The 22,861-nt window shown below is 41.0% G+C and overlaps 1 protein-coding gene across 1 annotated transcript in view; it reads left to right on the forward strand.

Annotated features, from left to right (window-relative positions):
- The window catches only part of NWD2 (NACHT and WD repeat domain containing 2), a 209,393-nt gene that overhangs the window by 86,009 nt on the left and 100,523 nt on the right, over positions 1 to 22,861 (forward strand). The window lies entirely within an intron of this gene.

The raw sequence follows: 22,861 nt of genomic DNA on the forward strand, positions 1-22,861 counted from the left end.
ACTAACATAAAAAGGCAAAGGTTGCAGAGCACCTGCCTTCACACTGGCATCTGTAGAAATGTTGTGCATCTAAAAATTGGGACTGGGACTTTGCTGGCAGCCCAGTGGTCAGAGCACCATGCTTTCACTGCCGAGGGTACGAGTTCAGTCCCTGGTCAGGGAACTAAGATCCTGCAAGCTGTGCAGCACAGCCAAAAAGAGAAAAGAAAAGAAAAAAAAAAGTACAAATTGGGATCAGTTCTCTCACTTCTCTTCAGCATCTTGACCAGTCCTTGCCTTCCTTTTCACCTTTTAGTTTTCATTTACATTGTCAAATGTCCTTTTTCCCAAGCATTTCAGAATTTACCATTTACCAAGAAAAAATATCGTCAGCATTTCAAGAGGCTGTAACTGTGCACATCATTGCTGAAATTCGTAAACATGGCATTGTAGACACCATCAATTTGGCCATCTAATAGAGAAGTACTAGGAGACATTGGTCCTATCCTGGACATCCAAAATTTTTTGAAGTAAATGTCTCCTGCAACAGATAACATTATGTAGTGAGAATTTGTTAACCTCATTCGCAGTGAACATCTTAGCTGCTGTCTGAACTACATGCTTACATTGTTAAGTAAGGAGTATGGACTAGAGGCTTGTAGTATAAGAGTACAAAATGTGCTATTGTTAATGGAAGAAAATTTCACCCTTCATTTGTTTCTTCCTGAATACAGTTGACCCTTGAGCAGTGCAGGGGTTGGAGGTGCTGACCCTCTGCAGAGTTGAAAATCCACGTGTAACTTTACAGCCAGCCCTCTGCATGCACAGTCCCTCTGTATCTACCATCTCTCCATATCTGCAGATTCAGTCAACCGTGGATCATTTCATACTATAGAACTTACTAGTTAAAAAAAAAAGCCACACATACATGGACCCATGCAGTTAAAACCTGTGTTATTCAAGAGTCAACTGTAAATATTTCATCTTGGTATATACCTCATAATGCCTTCTAATATGATGTATAAAATAATAGTTTCAAAATGGCTTTAATCTTAATGCTTAGTGTCGATCAGCAACAAGCTAATATAACACAAATATTGAAGAGTTACTCGTAAGTCAGTTTACTTGAAAAACCATGAACCTAGATTCCTTGTTGTGCAATCAGCACTACTTTATACAAGGACTCTGGTTCTACCAATAACAGGGTCTTGACAGTTAAAAAAAAAAAAAAAAAGATGATATGTTAAAGTTTCCAAAGACTAAGATATAACTTGGGGACTCAGTTCTACCAATAACAGGGTCTCGACTGTTAAAAAAAAAAAAAAAAGATGATATGTTAAAGTTTCCAAAGACTAAGATATTCCTTGGGGACTCAGTTCTACCAATAACAGGGTCTTGACTGTTAAAAAAAAAAAAAAAAGATGATATGTTAAAGTTTCCAAAGACTAAGATATTCCTTGGGGATTCAGTTAGTATAAAGAAATATGTCCAAGTATATTAATCCCATCTTTGAGTTTATTTGGGTTTTCATCACTTTTGTTAGTAGAAGGTTGAGCTGAAGAACAGCTGCCATAAAACATGAAATTGATCAGAATTAGCTGAAGGGGATAACATACAAATTTTCTAAATTATAAGCAGGTACAGGAGAAGACAAATAAAGCCAAAGGAAAAATGTAGAAGGCAAGGTCCCTAGAAGAAATTAACGGCAAGGATCATTCCAGGCAAGTATATCGAATCCATTGATGAGAGGCTCACAGCAGGGGAAACAGCATTGTGTAAAGTGTGACATGGAATTGACTCCCAGCTCTTGACTGCGAGTGATTTAACCCATCCCCTTGTCCTTCACAGGCTTCCCTCATAGCTCAGTTGGTAAAGCATCTGCCTGTAATGCAGGAGACCCCGGTTCAATTCCTAGGTCAGGAAGATCCCCTAGAGAAAGGATAGGCTACCCACTCCAGCATTCTTAGGCTTCCCTTGTGGCTCAGCTGGTAAAGAATCCACCTGCAATGAGGGAGACCTGGGTTCGATCCCTGGGTTGGGAAGATCCCCTGGAGAAGGGAAAGACTACTCACTCCAGCATTCTGGTTTGGAGAATTCCATGGCCTATACAGTCCGTGGGGTCACAAAGAGGCGAACAAGACTGAACGACTTTCACTTTCACTTTCTCGTCCTTCACTATCTAAAATGGGTTGTGACAGCTTACAAATCTGAGGTTGTATTTGTTTTTTATCTTCCAAGCTTCTAAGCTCAAATACATAATATCTGAATCTAAGAATATACCTCTTAGCATAGTCTTTCCTTATATTGATTAGGTTGATTATAGATCTTCCTGAGGCTGTGTTGGTGCTCGCTGTGTATGGTTCTTGGAACCATAAAGAAATGGTTCTCTTTTCCAACTGCAGCGGAATGTGCCAGAAGCTTCATGAAAAAAAAAAAAAAATAGTTTACCTGTACCATGATCTGAATTCCATCTCTGTGCATTGGACCCAGGAGAAATGTATTTCCTAGAATTGCTCAGACACACCAATCTATTTCACGCCTTCTTGCCTCTGCTGTTCTCACTGCCTACAGTGCTTTTCTTCTGGCACCTCCCCTGCCTCACCACCTAAGTCCTGCTCATGGAGAGTCTTCCTGCCTCACCGTAAGTCATGCCCCTCTTGTTCTTGCCCACTTCTCTGCAACTGTGTGTCTTTCCATTTGCTTTCTTGAGCACTTCAAGCCTGTTCCCATTTAAGGATTTTGCACTGGCTCTTCTCTCTGTAGGAATGCTTACTGCTTCATCTTCACATGGGTGCTTTCCTACTGTTCTTCAGGTCTCTGCTGAAATGTCATTTCCTAGAGATGCTTCTGTAATGACTCAATCTGAAATAAGCCCCTGGGTGTGCTCTCTTTTATATCGTCCTGTTTTAGTTCTTTGCATAGCATGTTCAGTGTTGGATATTTTCCTTATTCACTCATGTATTGGCTTTCTTGCTTCGAGAAGCAAGCAACAATCTTTCTCTCAAGATTGTTCCACAAGTACAGAGACTTGTCTGTCTTCATGACAGCTACATTTCCTGATCCTAGAATAATGCCTGGCACATAGTAACACTCCAGAACAATGTGTTGAATGAGTGAAGTCTCAGCCCAACCATTATCTGCTTAAAGAATCATTCTCTGATAGCCCTCTTCCTCTCTGCTTATGCCACATACCCTGATCCCCTAAAACCCTGTGCATAACCCCCAGTCATTTATCTGGTTCATTTAAGAAGTGTTTGTTGACCATCAACAACATGCCAGACAACATTCCAAGTGCTGGGAGTACAGGAAGAAATCATCAGACTCTCTTTCTGTGGAGCTTCGAATGTTGTTGAGAGAGGCAGACAATAAATGGTAAATTCCGGTGGTAATAGATGCATTTTATTGAATAAATGCTTTTTTAAAAAGTAAAGCATGATAAAGGGAGGTAGGGAATACTGGGTGGTCAGAGAAGGACTCAGTCAAAGATAGCCTTTGAGCAGATATCTCCAGAAAGTGATAGAGAAAATCATTCAGATATTTTGGAAGGAAAATCCCAGGCATAAGCAACCTGAAAAGGGGTTTTGGATGAGAATGTGTTCAGAACATTCTGGTCTTGTTAAAGACGCCAAGTAGTAATAGAGTAGAGTTAAGTAAGGGAAATGATTGTAGGAGATGACATCAGAGGCAGATCATACAGAAATTTACGGACTGAGATTAAGGACTTACAGTTTTCCTCAGTAAGAGGGGGAAGACATGATATGATTTATGTTTAACAGGTTCACTCAAACTATGAGGGAGCTGGTAAGGGGTGGGAAGTGATGGCAGAAGAAGGAAGATGGTGCAAGTAAGAAATCATCATGGTACAGACTAGAATGAGCAGTAAGGACATATGTGGTTAGATGAATTTTTCATCACCTGTCTATAAAGTCTCAAAGTTCTCAGGACTGGAATTGTGTCTTATTCAACTTATCCCAGTAATCAAGTAGCTGACATATAGTAAGCCATTTAGAGTTAAAACTTTATTGAACTACGTTGATAGACTATGGAGTTACACTTTAACAGGGTCATATACTTTTATCTCTGTGCCTGTTTGGCAAACTGTTTTCTAGTATTTCCTTTACTTTTTAATTTAAACTAAGATTTTTTTGGCTGCCCTGGGTCTTGGTTGCTGCAGGTGGGTTTTCTCTAATTGCAGTACATGGGCTTCTCTTTGCAGTGGCTTCCTTGTTGCAGAGCACAGGCTCTGGGGCGCATGGGCTTTAGTAGTTTCATCGTCTGGGCTCTAGAGTGTAGGTTCAGTAGTTGCGGTCCACAGGCCTCGTTGCCCCTTGGCATGTGAGCTCCTAGTCCCCTGACCATGGATCAAACCCATGTCCCCTGCATTGCAAGGCAAATTCTTAATCACTGGACCACCAGGGAAGTCCCTAAAATAAGAGTTTTAATGAAAATGCACCAGCCTATCTGATTATGTGAACTTCAGCTAATTCCATGTGTGATGTATACCTAGTTGACTGCTCAGAGATGGGACCATTGAATGAAAAGAATGTCAAGCCTGCTCAGAGTAGAAAGCATACTTGGCTCAGGGGAAGACAGGGTGTGTAAGTAAGAGGTTATTTGATTGGCCAGTGTTCAGTAAGTGCCCTTGGCTATGGAAAAGAGGATAGAAAGAACAGGAAAATAAATAGGGAAAAATAAAGACAGATTGGGGTAAAAGCAAGTGGTACAGGACCCAGTAAATAAGGGGCTTTAATTATCTGTCCACAGGCCATCCATCTTGCTTTCAGATGCTTTCTGTCCATTCTCACTGCTGAGCCCCTGATCTAACACTCATTGCTTCAAAAAAATCAAATGAGCAAAGACAATCCTAACTGATCTTGTTCTCTGCTTACCCACAGTAGGTTGCAAGTCCTAGAGGAAGAGACTAGTCCTTACTTATTTTTAAGTCCCAGGGCTTGGAAGAGGGTTCAACATTTCCTGGATTTGGTAAAAGTGTCAGCAGAACTGCCTTACACCATCATCCTACTTGAGTTTTCCCATACATCACCAGAGTAACCTTACTTAAATGTAAGGTTGTCAGTTTCTTTACTTAAAACCTTATAATGGCTCCCTGCTGCTTACAGGCTCCCTCTGTAGTATGATCCCAGCTGTCTTTCCACCTTCATCCACCGTTCTTCCCAAAATAAACAGGCCATCCTCGACTTGTCCTTGGAGCACATCTTGCCACTTACTCATTCCTGACTTTAAAAGCTCATTTGCTGCATCTGTTTCAGTTTTCCTTTCTTATTACAAATACTCCTTTTCCTGTGCTTCCTGCCCTTCAGAATCTAACTCCAGGCCTTGCTTTCTAAGAAGTTTTTTTCAGATTCCCAAATATCCCCCTTCTATTCTCTGAATTCTCAGCAGTCTTCCCCCATCCCAGCACTGCAGGTACCCTGAGCAGGAGTAAATTTGATGAGGGCAGGAACCTCTAACAGGATACCTGATTGATCTGGGCACTTAGCTGCTGGTGTATTTTGAAAACAATTTCATTTCAGTCCAGCCACTCAACTTAGTGTCATTTCTTAAGAATTCCTTCCGATAGCAAACATTTTGAGCAGGCACCTAGTATTTATCTCAAGAATCCACCTGCAATGCAGGAGACCCCAGTTTGATTCCTGGGTCAGGAAGATTCCCTGGAGAAGGGATAGGCTACCCACTCCGGTATTCTTGGACTTCCCTCATGGCTTAGCTGGTTAAGAATTTGCCCGCAGTGCGGGAAAGCTGGGTTCGATCCCTGGGTTGGGAAGATCCCCTGGAGAAGGTAAAGGCTACCCACTCCAGTATTCTGGCCTAGAGAATCCCATGGACTATACAGTCCATGGGGTCACAAAGAGTCGGAAATGACTGAACAACTTCGACTTCACTTCATCTTAGTAACCCTATTTCCTTTTCTTCACTTTAGCATACACTAAATCCCAAATACCTGCACATTTTCCTCCTAAATATTTCTTCAGTCTGTGCCGTCTGTCCTAGACTATATTACTGTCATCTTGACTGTGCAGTAGATCATCTTGCTGGCCTGTTTACCTTCATCTCCTCCTCCTCCTTCCCAACATCAGCCCCTCCGTCCCCGGACCTCCTCCATCGTGTTCCTGCTGCGGTATCTCTGAAGTACAAATTGACTCTTTCATCCACAAGACACATTTTGTCCTTCTCGGCCTGGAATGTGCAGTTCTCTTCTCCATTTCCCCCATTCCCCACCCCAGTCCACTGCCGAGTCCTGTCTGTCCCCTCCTCCACAGGCAGCCTGTTTTAGCCTTTATAATCTACATTTGTGGGCTTCTCTGGTGGCTCAGTGTTAAAGAATCTGCCTGCAATGCAGGAGACATGGGCTTGATCCCTTGGTTGCGAAGATCCCTTGGAGAAGGAAATGGCAACGCACTCCAGTATTCTTACCTGGGAAATCCCATGGACAGAGTAGTCTGGCACACTACAGTCCATGGGATGGGAAAGAGTCAGACACGACTTAGTGACTCAGTAACCACAATCTATGTTCAGTTTCCCAAATAGATTCTTTTTATTCCCCTGAGTCTCCAGACCCACTGTGCCCTCTGTGTGGTGTGCCCTTAAATTGTCGCCATGCCAATGACTAGAAAATTTTCTACTTTAATAGCATGTGTCATATTGTTTTAATTGCTTTTAAAATGTTTTTTTCCCACTAACTATAAGCTCCTTGAGGTCAGAAGTCATATTATGTATATCTTTTTATCACCAGTCTTTTTTTTTTTAATCACCAGTCATTTTTAGAGACCCTAGTCCATATATACATAATAAATGTCAATTACAGTGAAATTATTGATTAAATGAATAAGACCCAGAAGCTGAGAGTCTTGACCAGGGCTGTGCAAAAGAAATATAATGGGGGTCACAGGTGCAAGTCACAAGTGCAATTAAATTTTCCAACTACATTTTAAAAAGTAAAAGGAAACAAAAATTTTAAGAATGTATTTTATTTAAGTCATTTTATATCCAAAGCATCATTTACTGAGTTACCCTATATCCTTTTTTCACACTAAGCCTTCAAAGTCCAGCCTATATTTTATACTCATAACACATCCTGATTCAGACTGGCCACATTTCAGGTGTTCAGCAGCCATATGTGGTCAGTGGCTTCCATGCGGGTCTGTGAAGTTCTAGAAGGAGTGGTCAGGGTGAGGCCATTCTAACAGGGAGGAGAGCCTTACTGCCCAGAGATGTGTCCTGCTGCAGGTGATGGAGAGACTTCATTAGAGGAGCTGCAGTGGGGATGGGAATTCATTTGAACATGTTAAAAAAAATCCAGATGATGATTCAGAAAATAATTTTTCACTCGTCACATTAGGAGCTTATATTTGATCACTCTGGGACACTGCATTAGTAGAGTATGTCAACAACAACAAAACACACACACACAGTGGAAAAGCTATGAATCATGTATTTTGGTGTCTTACTGTGGACTGTAGCCCAGGAGACAGCCTCTCAGCTCTGAGAAACTGTTCCAAGAGGTAAGGGGGAGATGGGTACGTATGTGATTTTGGCAAACTAATGAGCATGCAGTAAACCATGCATCTCAGCAGAAGGGTGCTCCTGGTCACCAGGAACAGGTATCTTAACTAATGACTTTAGTGCTTTTCTAAGTATGGAAAGATGCAAAAATCCAGGTTCATAAAATTTATATGAAGACCTGTCCCGCCAGGTTACTCAGAATTCTGAGGGCTCCAGTCTCCTTTCAGGGTGTGTTGAAGGTCAGTGACTCCAGTGGCTAAGGACTTAATTCTTATAGAACCGGAGGGTGAGCAACTTTCTACAGGTGCATAACCTGAAATAGTTAATGCAGCTTTCAAGTATGCTGTGGAATGGGACTAAGTAACTAAATGAGGCAACAGACTAAAACTTATGGTCAAGCAGCTCATGTGCCTGCTATCTTAAGACTTAAACTTTACTTGAAATTAAAAGAGGAAGGTGATGGAAGTGCTTATTTCTCAGTGTTAGATGAACAGTCCTTGTATTGATAAGTGCCATTTGTTACCTTTATCAGTGTTGCTTAATATAGATTTTTTTTTTACATTTCCCAAAAACTCTTGCAATTATCTGTAACAGCTTGGTCTCAGAGCAGGAACTCCTGTGCTGGCCCAGTCCTTTTCCTTCTCTCCGGCAGGCAAGTGTTGAGTTCCGAGTGTGTAGGGAAGTGTGAGTGAGCTCTGAAGCTCCAGTCAGCAGGAAGACCTTGCCAAACCTGCTCTCTGCCCCACGTCGACACTGTGGTACTGGTTGAAGACACCAGAGGGACCAGTGCTCATCCTTGGTGAAGGTGCTTCCTGAGGCCCCTTTGGTCTAGAATTTTCTCTTCTTTGCTTGAGGGTCCATCTCTTCATATTTCCTTTGGCAGCACAGATCCAGACCTATCTGCCTTTTTTCATCTCTAGACCCCCAGTTAGATGTCATCTTCTTAAGCTGGTGCTTGTGTGAGTGAGCCCCATGTCAGCATCTCTACCTGCTCCTCTCTAGAGTTACATGAAGGTAATTACATATGCTTCCTCTTCATTGACTATGCTAAAGCCTTTGACTGTGTGGATCACAACAAACTGTGGAAAATTCTTAAAGAGATGGGAATACGAGACCACCTTACCTACCTCCTGAGAAATCTGTATGCAGGTCAAGAAGCAACAGTTAGAATCAGACATGGAACAACAGACTGGTTCCAAATTGGGAAAGGAGTACGTCAAGGCTGTATATTGTCACCCTCATTACTTAACTTATATGCAGAGTACATCATGAGAAATGCTGGGCTGGATGAAGCACAAGCTGGAAACAAGATTTCTGGGAGAAATATCAATAACCTCAGATACTCAGATGACACCATCCTTATGGCAGAAAGTGAAGAGGAACTGAAAAGTCTCTTGATGAAAGGGAAAGAGGAGAGTGGAAAAAGCTGGCTTAAAGCTCATCAGTCAAAAAACCAAGATCATGGCATCCTGTGCCATCACTTCATGACAAATAGATTGGGGAAACAGTGGCTGACTTTATTTTTTGGGGCTCCAAAATCACTGCGGATGGTGATTGCAACTATGAAATTAAAAAACACTTGCTCCTTGGAAGAAAAGCTATGACCAACCTAGGAAGCATATTAAAAAGCAGAGACATTACTTTGCCAACAAAGGTCCATCTAGTCAAAGCTATGGTTTTTCCAGTAGTCATGTATGGATGTGAAAGTTGGACCATAAGGAAAGCTGAGCACTGAAGAATTGATGCTTTTGGACTGACTATGGTGTTGGAGAAGACTCTTGAGAGTCCCTTGAACTGCAAGGAGATCAAACCAGTCAATCCTAGAGGAAATCAGTCCCAAATAGGCATTGGAAGGTCTGATGCCAAAGTTGAAGCTCCAGTACTTAGGCCACCTGAAGCAAAGAACTGACTCTTTGCTTAGAGTCAGAAAAGACCCTGATGCTGGGAAAGATTGAAGGCAAGAGGAGAAGGGGACGACAGAGGATGAGATGGTTGGATGGCATCACTGACTCGATGGACATGAGTTTGAGCAAGCTCTGGGAGTTGGTGATGGACAGGGAAGCCTGGAGTGCTGCAGTCCATGGGGTCACAGATTCAGACACAACTGAGCAACTTAACAGAACTGAATTGTTTTTTGATGTTAAAGTATCAAAAATGGAACTCATTTTTCTCCCTTTCCCAGTTTTCCAGTTGTTACCATTCCTCAGTCTTCTAGACTTTAAAATCTTGGCTCACAGTCCGTTCTACACCCTTTACAACCTAGATCCAAATAGCTGTACCCCCTGATTCACTGGAAATAGTGTTTCCTAGAAGTTTGCCTTGTTTCACAAGGCTGTCTTCACTCAGGCTTCCATATCTTGATAGCTTAATGTCTATGGTAACATTTTCTTGATCTTTCCTTACCCTGGGTGTTCTTGTGTTCTGGTCCAGACTGTACACAGCATAGCAGCTACTCAAATAATCTTCTTTGAACTGCATTTACCAGATTTCATTCATTCTAAGATGCATGTTTTTTCATCTCAGAAATTAGTATTTGTCTTACAAATAGTGTGTCATGGTGTTATTGACAGTGCATTTCTTTTCTAGTGGAATGTACAATATTAGAGCAGCTTTATATTCAGTAGGATATAACACTTTACATAATTTATGGGATGCACTGGAGACAGCATATGTTTTTCTGTTAGACAGACTAGGATTCAAATTCTGAGTCTGCAAATTATCTATCCTGTGACTCTGGGAAAATTGTTTGATCACTTTGACACACAGCTGACCCCTCTGGAAAGTATTTATCTTCCAGGATTGTTATGAGAATTCAGTGAAAAAACACAGCATGCCTGGCATGTGGAAAGCACTTAACCAATGTTCTTTTTTTTTTTTTTTTTTTTCCATCTTTTAAGTCTCTCTCCTGATTAAGAACCTAGCTTAATGAAATTATTCACATGCATTTTTCTTTTGCCTTTTTTTAATATGGTAAAAGGCCTTTGATCAAGACATCTGTCTGAGGGGTGGTACATGGTGTGTGGTGCAGAAGGAATGTGAATGGGAAGAATATTCAAGAAATATGTCTTGTACACAAGAAAGGTTTATGCAGCCAGACAAAAACCTTGGAAGTCACACTATTAGCATGTGAGAAGATAGCGCTAAATTCCTTAAAGTACTTCTCTAGCATATCAGTCAGCACTGAGGATTCTGACCCTGCAGATCTGCTGTGTAGAGAAGAAGGCCCAGCTTGTCAGTGAGGCAGAGCTAGGACCCACCTGATGTGGTCTCCAGGAAAACGATGAGGGAGACAGAGGGGCAGAGTTCAGTAGACTTGCTAGCCCATCCCCTTTCTCGGAGTTAGGATTCAGAAAAGGGGAGGTGGGTGAGATAAAAGAGAACAGCTTGCATCTGCTCTCTGCTGAGGACTCTGCAAAGAGCTGGCCTCACAGCAGTCCCTGCTCTGCCCCTACCTCTGCCAGCAGACCCAGATGTGGCCACATGATGGCCATGGCCACAAGAGACCATGAGATTTACCTTCTCAAGCTACCCTCAATTACTGTGTATCACATATGCTGAGGTAAGAGCTACCGTTATTCTCGAGGACAGGGAGAGAGGACCACACCTCTCCTAGGGTGGAAACACCAGACGGAGGGTGGGCTCAAGGCCTGGACTTTGCATCCCCAGCAGGGCAGGGTGGCTGTAGTTGGCTGCAGAGCAGGACCAGGCTCTGACCAATCTGAGAGGGAAAGGCCAGTCCCTAGGTTACAGCTGCCCCAACCAGCCATGCTGCCCGCAATGGCCATCACCTGGGACTGTGCCCTAGTGATCCATTTTTCCCCTTCAGGATAGGAGGCCACCCAGACATCATCTTAGGAAAATAAGGAGGGGATGGGGAAGCTGCAGTTTTTTCAAGAGTCAGTATCTTGATTCAAAAAAGAATAAGCACTTAGTAAAGAGTCCTTGGAAATATCAGTTCAGACTAGGGTTTAAACTGAATAGAACTGAAGCTCATTTTATCCTGATAACCAGAGGATGGAGACTTAGACAGCAGACCAAACCAACTTTAGACAAAATAAAGAAGATATATTCTCTGTGTCCATCCAAGATGTACACAGGTCACTGAAATTACGTCTTATATTAGTTTGACCTTACTCATGATTACTGAACCAATCAGTTCCTTAGTCTCACACCAAAGGTCCATCATCAGTTGTCTTGACGTGCTTTTCCTCTGTTGCATCTTCTTCCACCACCACCACCACCCTCATGTTCATTTGAGTCCAGTCTCCTCTATATTCATTTTTTCCTCCCGACTGTCTGCCTGCTCAGGAATCTCAAAATGCATTTTGCTTCCTGAGTTGCCAAAATACATCATCGGCTTTGTAATTGACAGGATGTGTTGTCATGCCCTTGGTCTTTTCTCCACGTTGTCAACTAATCACTCCTTTTCCATTTTCCATTAATCAACTGTGTGCTTCTTTCTAAAGTAAAATGTGTCTCCCCTTATTGAATCACACATCATTTCACTCAGGCCAGCACTTCAATTTGTCTAGCTTGCTTCGCATTTTGGTTCTGTCTGTCAAAGCCTGGGCAGGTCTTACCGAGACTGCTATTCTGTAAAAGTCTTATAAGCGGGTTACATCATCCTGCTCCCATCCATGAGCCAGTTTATAAAAAGGGGGAAAGGAAGATTAGTATATAGTAGAGGTGATAAAAGGGAAGAAAAGCATTATGTCACCATTGACCTCCCTTGCTCCAGCTGAATTTTAAATACCGGCTCAACATTTCTGCAGTATGGAATGGCTCCTCTAGAATTCTCAGGCCTGACTTCCCAAGACAGTATTTTTGTCCCTCCTTTGTGCACATAGCTGATCTTCTGTAGAGCAGTGGCATTGTGGGAAACTCCAGAATTTATTGGAGGAGCTATACTATGCTGAACATGTAACTGCTAAATTGTGACTGTCCCTTAAGACAAACTCTGGAAATCACCCCAGAGGATTAGTCCCTCAATAAACAGAATGAGAGATCCCCATTTGCAGGTGACACTTAAGTACCCCAGTCGGGTCCAGTCACCATGAAGTCCTTCTCAAACTCTGAACACAAGGTAGCAATTGCTTTCCATCATTTTCTATTTCTTGTAGAAAGGAGAGGAGACCTTTTAACAAGTCTTGGCACAGTTAAAGGACATTCATTTAAGAGGTCTGCTCTGTCAATAATCAGTTATAAACAATTGACAAAGTAACTGAAGCCCAGGTTTCTTATCGACAAAGCAAAGTGTTTCTTCAGCCCAATCTCGTTTCCTCTCAGCTCCCAAAATTACGATGCCTCGACCTTCTGTCTATTTGGGCAGGCCCTGTCACCTTTCTGTCTTTGCTGCTCTACCTAGAGGTGCCTCTAGATACCCTCTCTGAAGAACAGTCTCCTGTGCTTGTATCCTTCAGGTCCAGACTCCTGTCTGTCTTCCTCATAATGTCTACCCCACATCCCCAGGGCAGGTTAACGCACTTGGGTCCCATGGGCTTCACTCATTTATTCACGGACATTTATTGAGCCTCCGCTCTGCCTAGGCCGAGTTGTGCGTGCAGTGGATACTCTAGTGTTGAAAACACACCGAGTCCCTGCCCTCGGGGAGTTTACAGTCTCACAGAGAATACAGTCATCACGATGCTGACCGGGGTGGTGCTTGCTGCAGATGAAATGCACAGAATTCTGGGCACGCAGGATGGGGATGCCTCGTGGAACCTAGAGGCACTGGAAGGCCCGCTGAGGAACTGGTACCAGTCTATGCCAAGTTCTGAAGGCTGGGTAGATGGCCAGGTTAGAAAGAAGACCGTTTCAGGTGAAAGGAACATATTTTCATAAGCAAATTTGGGAAGGAAATTTATGTAGCACTCACTGCCTGCCAGGCACTTATTCCAAGTGCAGTATGTATATTAACTTGTTTAATCTTTCCTAGGAGCCTAGGAGGTAAATTCTATCTTTGCATTTTATTAGATAAGGACACTTAGAAATATAGAAAGTAAGTAACTATTAGATATCCCACAGCTAATTAGTGGCAGAGTCAGAATTTGAATCACTGCTATTTGGCCCTAGGGTCTGTGTTCTTAATGAGTGTACCAAAAAGCCTCTTATATATTCATGAAAATTTATATAAATGTTTAGGTATATAATTTATACCTGTATATATGTAAGTCTGTGTGCATATATAAATGTGTACTCACATATACACGTGTTGTACAAATGTGTGTGAGGAGCATACATACAGCTGGAACATGACCCATGAGTGAGAACGTGGGATAAGGTGAAGTTGGAGGAGAATCCCCATGGACAGAGGAGCCTGGCCGGCTACAGTCCACGAGGTCATGCAGAGTTGGACACTACTGAGCACAGGTCAGGTCGTGTAGGATCTCACAAATCAGGTCACAGATTCTAGATTCTGTCTTCAGGTGATCGGGAGCATAAGCATGGAAGGTGCTGTAAAACAATGTTAACGGCCCTGGTTCAAACTCCACATCTGCTGCTTGCTACCACTGTGATTTTGAGCAAGCTACTTCTCTACGCCTCAGCCATTTTTACAAAATAGGGATAATATTTCTGCCTATCCCTATGTCTAGTGGATGTGCTGGGATTCCAGTGGAGCTATTTCAAATCCTGAAAGATGATGCTGTGAAAGTGCTGCACTCAATATGCCAGCAAATTTGGAAAACTCAGCAGTGGCCACAGGCCTGGAAAAGGTCAGCTTTCATTCCAATTCGTAAAAAAGTCAATCCCAAAGAATGCTCAAACTACCACACAATTGCACTCATCTCACACGCTAGTAAAGTAATGCTCAAAATTCTCCAAGCCAGGCTTCAGCAATACATGAACCGAGAACTTCCACATGTTCAAGCTGGTTTTAGAAAAGGCAGAGGAACCAGAGATCAAATTGCCAGTATCCGCTGGATCATCGAAAAAGCAAGAGAGTTCCAGAAAAACATCTATTTCTGCTTTATTGACTACACCAAAGCCTTCGACTGTGTGGATCAAAATAAACTGTAGAAAATTCTGAAAGAGATGGGCATACCAGACCACCTGACCTGCCTCTTGAGAAACCTATATGCAGGTCAGGAAGCAACAGTTAGAACTGGACATGGAACAACAGACTGGTTCCAAACAGGAAAAGGAGTACGTCAAGGCTGTATGTTGTCACCCTGCTTATTTAACTTCTATGCAGAGTACATCATGGGAAACGCTGGGCTGGAGGAAGCACAAACTGGAATCAAGATTGCCGGGAGAAATATCAATAACCTCAATATGCAGATGACACCACCCTTATGGCAGAGAGTGAAGAGGAACTGAAAAGCCTCTTGATGAAAGTGAAAGAGAGTGAAAAAGTTGGCTTAAAGCTCAACATTCAGAAAACTAAGATCATGCATCTGGTCCCATCACCTCATGGGAAATAGATGGGGAGATAGTGGAAACAGTGTCAGACTTTTATTTTTTGGGGCTCCAAAATCACTGTAGATGGTGACTACAGCCATGAAATTAAAAGATGCTTACTCCTTGGAAGGAAAGTTATGACAAACCTAAATAGCATATTAAAAAGCAGAGACATTACTTTGCCAACCAAGGTCCATCTGGTCAAGGCTATGGTTTTTCCAGTGGTCATGTATGGATGTGAGAGTTGGACTGTGAAGAAAGCTGGGCACCGAAAAATTGATGCTTTTGAACTGTGGGGCTGAAGAAGACCCTTGAGAGTCCCTTGGACTGCAAGGAGATCCAACCAGGCCATCCTAAAGGAGATCAGTCCTGGGTGTTCGTTGGAAGGATTGATGCTGAAGCTGAAACTCCAGTACTTTGGCCACCTCATGCGAAGAGTTGACTCATTGGAAAAGACCCTGATGCTGGGAGAGATTGGGGGCAGGAGGAGAAGGGGCCGACAGAGGATGAGATGGCTGGATGGCATCACCGACTCGATGGACATGAGTTTGAGTAAACTCTGGGAGTTGGTGATGGACAGGGAGGCCTGGCGTGCTGCGATTCATGTGGTCGCAAAGTCAGACACGACTGAGCGACTGAGCTGAACTGATCCCAATGTCTTAAGGAGTAAGTAAGTTACTCTGTGTAGTGTCTGGTAGAACGAAAGGAAACCTTAACTAGGGCATCAGATTTGCATTTTAGAAAGATTCCTCTGCCTGTAGGGTAGTGAGTGGATGAGAAGGGCCGGAAGGGGAGCAGGGAGGTGGTTTAGGAAGCCGTGGCAGTGATACAAGCACGTCACTAGTGTACAGTGGAGGCTGACATTCCCCCGACAGAGCAGAGCCATCCCCTCAGGCGTATCGTTTGCCTGTGGTCAAGTGCTCTGCCCCTGAAGGGAATTGGTATCTCTTTGCAGCCTGGCTAAGGTCCTTTATGCAGTGAGTTTCCCCAGCTTGGTCTCAGCATCGATGCATGGGGCTCCTGACCTGCAGCTTCTTGTCTGCCTTCAACAACTCCTGGTACCTTCTTTGCGTCCCCAAGTTCATTAAGCCTTAAATAGTCAGAGGTCCTGCCTTAGTCGAGTGTTCAGTTCTTTCTTACCATCACATTACCATTTGTTGTTAGGACTGTCCCGAGGCCGCGTCTCCCAAGACACAGAGGCAGCAGGTTTGAGGACTTAGTCATCTTTGTGAGGCTGTGAATGAGACATTATCCTCACTCACGCTATTGGATCCTCTTTCTGGGGAGCATGTATGACCACTGAGGCCAGCCTGTTCTTGTGCTTGATTTAGGACCCAATTTTCTCAGAAATCGGGACACCTTAGTCACGCTCCTGTCTATCCTCATCAGATAACACTTGACCAAGAGAAAAATTGCAGGTGACCTAAGTCGTCAGTATTTGCAACAGTTCTAATAAAAATGACTACAAATAATGTGCCAGAGTGAAAAACCCAAAGTTGGCTCTGTTCCTGTCAGGTTTTTTGGGTTTTTTTTTTTTTTGCTTTTTCCCCCTTTCTTGTATCCCATGCATCTGGGGAAAGTCACTCTTAACCAGAATAAGAATTTCCAGATCCATTAACAGTAACTTATCACTGGAAACAGTATCTGACAAACCTAGTCTGAGGCATAAGAACACATGTATACCTATGGCTGTTTCATGTAGATGTGTGGCAGAAACCAACACAACATTATAAAGCAATTATCCTCCAATTAAACTTTTTAAATTAAATTTTATTTTTTTAGAGAGCAAAAGGTCTTTTCAAAGCCATGTCTTATAAATGCAAAGGCCAGTAGGACTAGAGAAATATTATTTTAATAGAAACAAACTGCTAACTATAAAGTAATGTGAATTTTTTTCAGTATAAAACAAGATAATTCCTACAGAGGAAATGCGCTGGGCAAGGAGAGACTCATGAGCGTGTGCAGCCTCCCCTGGTGACACCTTTGAGAAGCAGCCTCCACCTGAGTACCATGTTTGTCCAACACCAGAAGCACTCATATTGTCTCCGTAGTTACATTTTTTTTTGCATTCAGATAGTGTCAGATGGCTTCCCAGGTGGCACTAGTGATAAGAATCTGCCTGCCAATGCAGGAGACACAAGAGACTCCTGGGTAGGGAAGATCCCCTGGAGTAGGAAATGGCCCCCCACTCCAGTATTCTTGCCTAGAAAATTCCATGGGCAGAGGAGCCTGGCACAGTACAGCCCATGGGGCTGCAAAGAGTCAGATGCTACTGAGCAACTGAACACACACGCAGCGTCCTATAGCATGGGAGAATTGAGAAGGAAAATATTTTGGAAAATATTTAAATTTCAAAGGCTCTTCATGGGAAGCCATTATAAAATGAAATTTGAATTTTTGTTTTATTTTGATAAAGCATAAAGTTATTTGTTTTTTACACTGTTGCTTTATTGTTTGTTCAGTAATCTTGGTATTTAAATGATTGTGTCTGATTTCAACTGGTTAAAATTTGTTAGAGCTTTTATTTTCTGGCTTTTTTGTTTTCAGACCAATTCAGCACATTATAATGAGCATGATAAATTAGCTTCCCTAAGAATATTTGTAAAGAAGTCAGATAGTTTTAAGTGAAAAAAGATAAAATCAAATTACTTTCCTGAGGTTTTATATTTATGATGAAATAAGCAAAGGCACATAAAATGTGCCGTCAACAAGGTAGTATTCCAATAAATAGCAAATTAGATTCCAGTGTCTGCAGTGCCTGGACATTAGGCCAAAAGCTAAACTTAATTCTTAAAGTATATGATAAATCTTGTCTTTTTGGGCACTTTGGGTTCCAGCCACTTCTTGCCAGTTATTGATTATGTGGATATATGGCATTTCTGTTTGCCCATAATGGTGTTTTGTGTGGCATAAGCTAAATGTTTCATTTATTTATTTCCTCCCTGTCTTCATGGTTGCTTGATTTTATTTTTCATCATTTTCTGCTCATAAAGACATTTGAGAAAGAACAATTTAAACATTCTCTTACTTCCAGCTTTTCTTTGAACAGTGCAGTTGAAGTAAGGATACATGTACTTATGAAGTCCTGGGTGAAGGCAGTGGTGGCCAAATTTTAAGGAAATAACAGGTGCAAAAACTATTGTAAAAGACTTCCATAGATGGCATATAAGTCTTGTGACATTTAGGCTTCTATTTAAAAAATAAGTGAATGCCTCGTTTTGACTTTCACCCTGGTCACATATGTTTAGTGAGATCTTATTGTTTAGCTCTTCATATACTAGGTGCATGATTTAAACATTTCCGTTCTTACTCTCAGTTCTTTGAGTTGAAGTTGTAAGACCTGTAGAAAATCACAGCCCAAGCTAGATGTGCAGAGTATTGCTGAGATATAATTCAGTTCATGTATCAAAAAAATTTGCCCAATTAAAGTATACAGTTCAGTGTTTTTAGTATATTCAGTTAGGTAAGCACTGCCAAGATCAATTTTAGAATATTTTCATCATCCGAAGAAGAAATCCGGTCCCCTTTGGCATCACTCCCTAATTGCCCCATCCCCCTCCCTCGCAGCTCTGGACAACCAGTAATCTACTTTTTGACCCTATAGAGTTGCCTATTCTAGACCGTTCATATAAATGGAATCATGGAACAGGTGATCTTTTGTGACTGGCTTCTTTCCCTGAGGATAGCATTTTCAAGGCTCATCCATGTTGTAACATGTATCAGTATTTCATTACTTTTTTCTTGCCAGAAAATAGCCCATTGTGTGATGTATATTATTTTCATTTATCCATTGATCACTTTATGGACATTTGAAGTGTTTCCACTTTTTGGCTATTATGAATACTACTGTTATGAACATTCATGTATAAGTATTTTGTCTAGAGGTAGGTTTTCCTCTCTCTCGGGTATATACCAGGAAGAATTTGCTGGATCGTGTGGAAATTCTGTTCAATTATTTGGGGAACTGCCAGACTGTTTTCTAAAGTGACTGCACTGTTTTATATTCCTACCAGCAGTGCATGAGGTTTGTAATTGCTCCACATCTTTATCAACAGTTATCAGTCTTTTTGATCACAGCCATCCTGGTGGGTATGAGGTATTATCTTATAGTTTTGATTTGTAATCCCCCTGATGACTTAATGACATTATCTTTTCATGTGGTAATATTGATTAGATTATTGTTTATTGGCAATCTGTTTATATTCTGTGAAGAAATATCACTCAGATCTTTTATCTGTTTTAAAATGGGTTGTCTTATTGAGTTGTAGGAGTTCCTAATATATTCTAGATACAAACCTATTATCAAATATGATTTGCAAATATTTTCTTCCATTTTGAGGGTGCCTTCTTCACTTCTTGTTAGTGTCTTTTGAAGCACAATTTTTTTTTAAATTTTGAGAAGCCGAATTTATTTTACTTATTTAAAACTTTGCAATCATATCTAAAAAACCATTTTCAAATCCAGGTCACAAAGATGTTTTCTATAAGAATCTGATTTTATAGTTTTAACTCTTAATGTATGTTTAGGATCCATTTTTACTTAATTTTTATATATGGTGTGAGGCAGGAATAAAATCTCACTCTATTGCCTGTAATTGTCCAGTTATCTCAATACTATTGACTATTTTGCCACCCTTGTTGAAATTAGTTGACCATAAGTGTGAGAATTTGTTTCTGGATTTTTAATTTGATTCCACTGAATACACTTATGCCAGTATCACACTGTCTTGATTATTGTAGCTTCATACTGAGTTTGAAATCTGGAAGTGTGAGTCTTCCAACTTAATTCTCCTTTTGCAAGATTAGTTTGGTTGTTCTGGGTCTCTTGAATTTCCATGTGATTTTTAGGATCAGCTTGTCAATTTCTGTAAGCCAGCTGGGAGTTTTATAGTGATTGCATTGAATCTGTAGCTTTATCTAGAAGTGTTGCCATCTTAATATTTACTCCCCCCATCCATTTATAGAGGATGTCTTTCAATTGTGTTTTGTAATTTTCAAAATGTAAAATTTGCATTTCTTTTGTTCAGTTTATTTGTGAGCTTTTTATTCTTTCTCATGCTCTTAAATGGACTTTTTCATTTATCTTAGATTGCTCTCGCTAGTATATAGACAAACAGTTCCGTTCAGACGCTCAGTCGTGTCCAACTCTTTGCGACCCCATGGACTGCAGCACGCCAGGCCTCCCTGTCCATCACCAACTCCCGGAGTTTACTCAGACTCATGCCCATCGAGTAGGTGATGCCATCCAACCAACTCATCCTCTGTCATCCCCTTCTCCTCCAGCCTTCAATCTTTCCCAGCATCAGGGTCTTTTCCAATGAGTCAGTTCTTCGCATGAGGTGGCCATAGTATTGGAATTTCAGCTTCAGCATCAGTCCTTCCAATGAACACCCAGGACTGATCTCCTTTAGGATGGCCTGGTTGGATCTCCTTGCAGCCCAAGGGATTTTGAAGAGTCTTCTCCAACGCCATAGTTCAGAAGCATCAACTTGTCAGTGCTCAACTTTCTTTATGGTCCAACTCTCACATCCATACATGACCACTGGAAAAACCATAGCCTTGACTAGACAGACCTTTGTTGGCAAAGTGATGTCTCTGCTTTTTAATATGCTGTCTAGGTTGGTCATAACTTTCCTTCCAAGGAACAAGCGTCTTTTAATTTCATGGCTGCAGTCACCATCTGCAGTGATTTTGGAGCCCCCAAAAAATAAAGTCTGTCACTATTTCCATTGTTTCCCCATCTATTTGTCATGAAGTGATGGGACTGGATGCCATGATCTTAGTTTTCTGGATGTTGAGTTTTACAGTTGGGTTTTATACATTGATCTTGTATTCTACAACCTTGCACAACTAATTAGTTATAAGTTGTTGTTTTTTTTTTAAATTTTTTTATTAGTTGGAGGCTAATTACTTCACAACATTTCAGTGGGTTTTGTCATACATTGATATGAATCAGCCATGGATTTACACATCTTCCCCATCCCAATCCCCGCTCCCACCTCCCTCTCCACCCGATTCCTCTCGAAACATCCCACCCTCGCCTTCTCCCACAGAGTTCAAAAGTCTGTTCTGTATTTCTGTGTCTCTTTTTCTGTTTTGCATATAGGGTTATCGTTACCATCTTTCTAAATTCCATATATATGTGTTAGTATGCTGTAATGTTCTTTGTCTTTCTGGCTTACTTCACTCTGTATAAGGGGCTCCAGCTTCATCCATCTCATTAGGACTGGTTTCCTTAGAATTTTCAATATATAAGGTTTTGTGATCTATGAGTAAAGGTGGATCTGCTTTCTCCTTTCCTCTATGGACTTACTTTATTTCTTTTTCTTGCCCAGTTGCCCTGGCTGGAACCTCCACCTCCAGTATAGTATAGAATAAAAGTGGAAATACTGGATATCTTTCTTCTGCTCCTAATCTTAGGTGGAAAGCTTTCAGCGCTCCTTAATTATAATGTTAGATATGTTTTTCTTTAATACACGCCTTTTACTCAGGCTGAAGAAGTTAATTTCTATTACTAGTTTGAGGGTTTTTTTTTTTTTTAAATCACGAAGGGGTGTTGGATTTAGTTGGACTCTTTGTGTCTGTTGAGACTGACAATACGGGTTTTGTCCTTTATTCTTTTAATGTGTAGTGTCTCCCATTAGTTGATTTTCTGATGCTAAACCAACGCTGCATTTATGGAATAAATCCCACCTAGTTGTGTTGTACAATTCTTTTTATGTGCTACCAGGTTAGGAGTTTTCGTATTTTTATTGAGGATGTTTATTTTCATAAGAGATGTTGCTTTGTACTTTCCTCATAATATTTTTGTCTAGCTGTGGTACCAGGATCATACTGGTCTCAGAGTAAGTTAGGAATGTTCTTTTGTAATTTTTGGAAGACTGAATAATTGGTACAAATTCTTTTTTAAACACTTGGTAGAATTTACTGGTTTATCCATCTGAACCTAGGATTTTCTTTTTATGAAGCTTTTTGAAAATTACTTAATCTCTTGTTATAAATATCTTCACATTTTCTATTCTATCTTGAGTCAATTTACATAGCCAGTGTCTCTCTAGGAATTTGTCCATTTCATGTAAGTGATCTAATTAATTGGCACACAATTGTCCATAGTATTCTCTAATAATCCTTTTATTTCTGTAAGGTTAGTAGTTATAGCCTCTTCACCCCACATTTTAGATAGTTTTTTTTTTTTTTTTTTTTGGTCTATTCAGTTAGTTTTGTCCCTTTTGTTGATCTCGCCGAAGAACCAATTGTTGGTTTCACTGTTTTTTCTAAATTTTTCTATTCTGTTTCATTAATTTCCATTGTAATCTATTGTTTCCTTCCTCCTGCTTGCTTTGGCTTGCCCTTGATCTCCTTTTCCTATTATCTTCAATTATTGAAATCTTCATTTTTAATATAGGTGTTTACAGCTGTAAATTCCCTCTAAGTATGCTTTACTTGCATCTCATGTTTCAGTATGTTGTATCTTCATTTTCATTCATCTCAAAGTAATTTTTAATTTCCCTAGTAATTTCTTCTTTGGTTCATTTGTTATTTAGGAGTATGTTAATTTCCAAATACTTGTGAATTTTCCAAGTTTCTATTACTGATTTCTGATACCATCTCATTGTATTCAGAGAACATACTTTATATGAATTAAATTCATTTAAGGTTATTGAGGCTTGGAAGACCGAGAGGAATGGGATGGAGAGGGAGGCAGGAGGGGGGATCGGGATGGGGAACACATGTAAATCCATGGCTGATTCATGTCAATGTATGCAAAACCCACTACAATATTGTAAAGTAATTAGCCTCTAACCAATAAAAATAAATGAAAAAATAAATAAATAAATTGGCTACAGTAACCAAAAAAAAGAAAAATAGGTTATTGAGGCTTGTTTTATGATCTAACATATGTTCTATCCTGGAGAATGTTCTATGTGAACTTAAGAATGTACACTCTGTTGTTGGATAG

The sequence above is a fragment of the Dama dama genome, chromosome 17 (assembly GCF_033118175.1).
Source record: "Dama dama isolate Ldn47 chromosome 17, ASM3311817v1, whole genome shotgun sequence".
Lineage (NCBI taxonomy): Eukaryota > Metazoa > Chordata > Mammalia > Artiodactyla > Cervidae > Dama > Dama dama.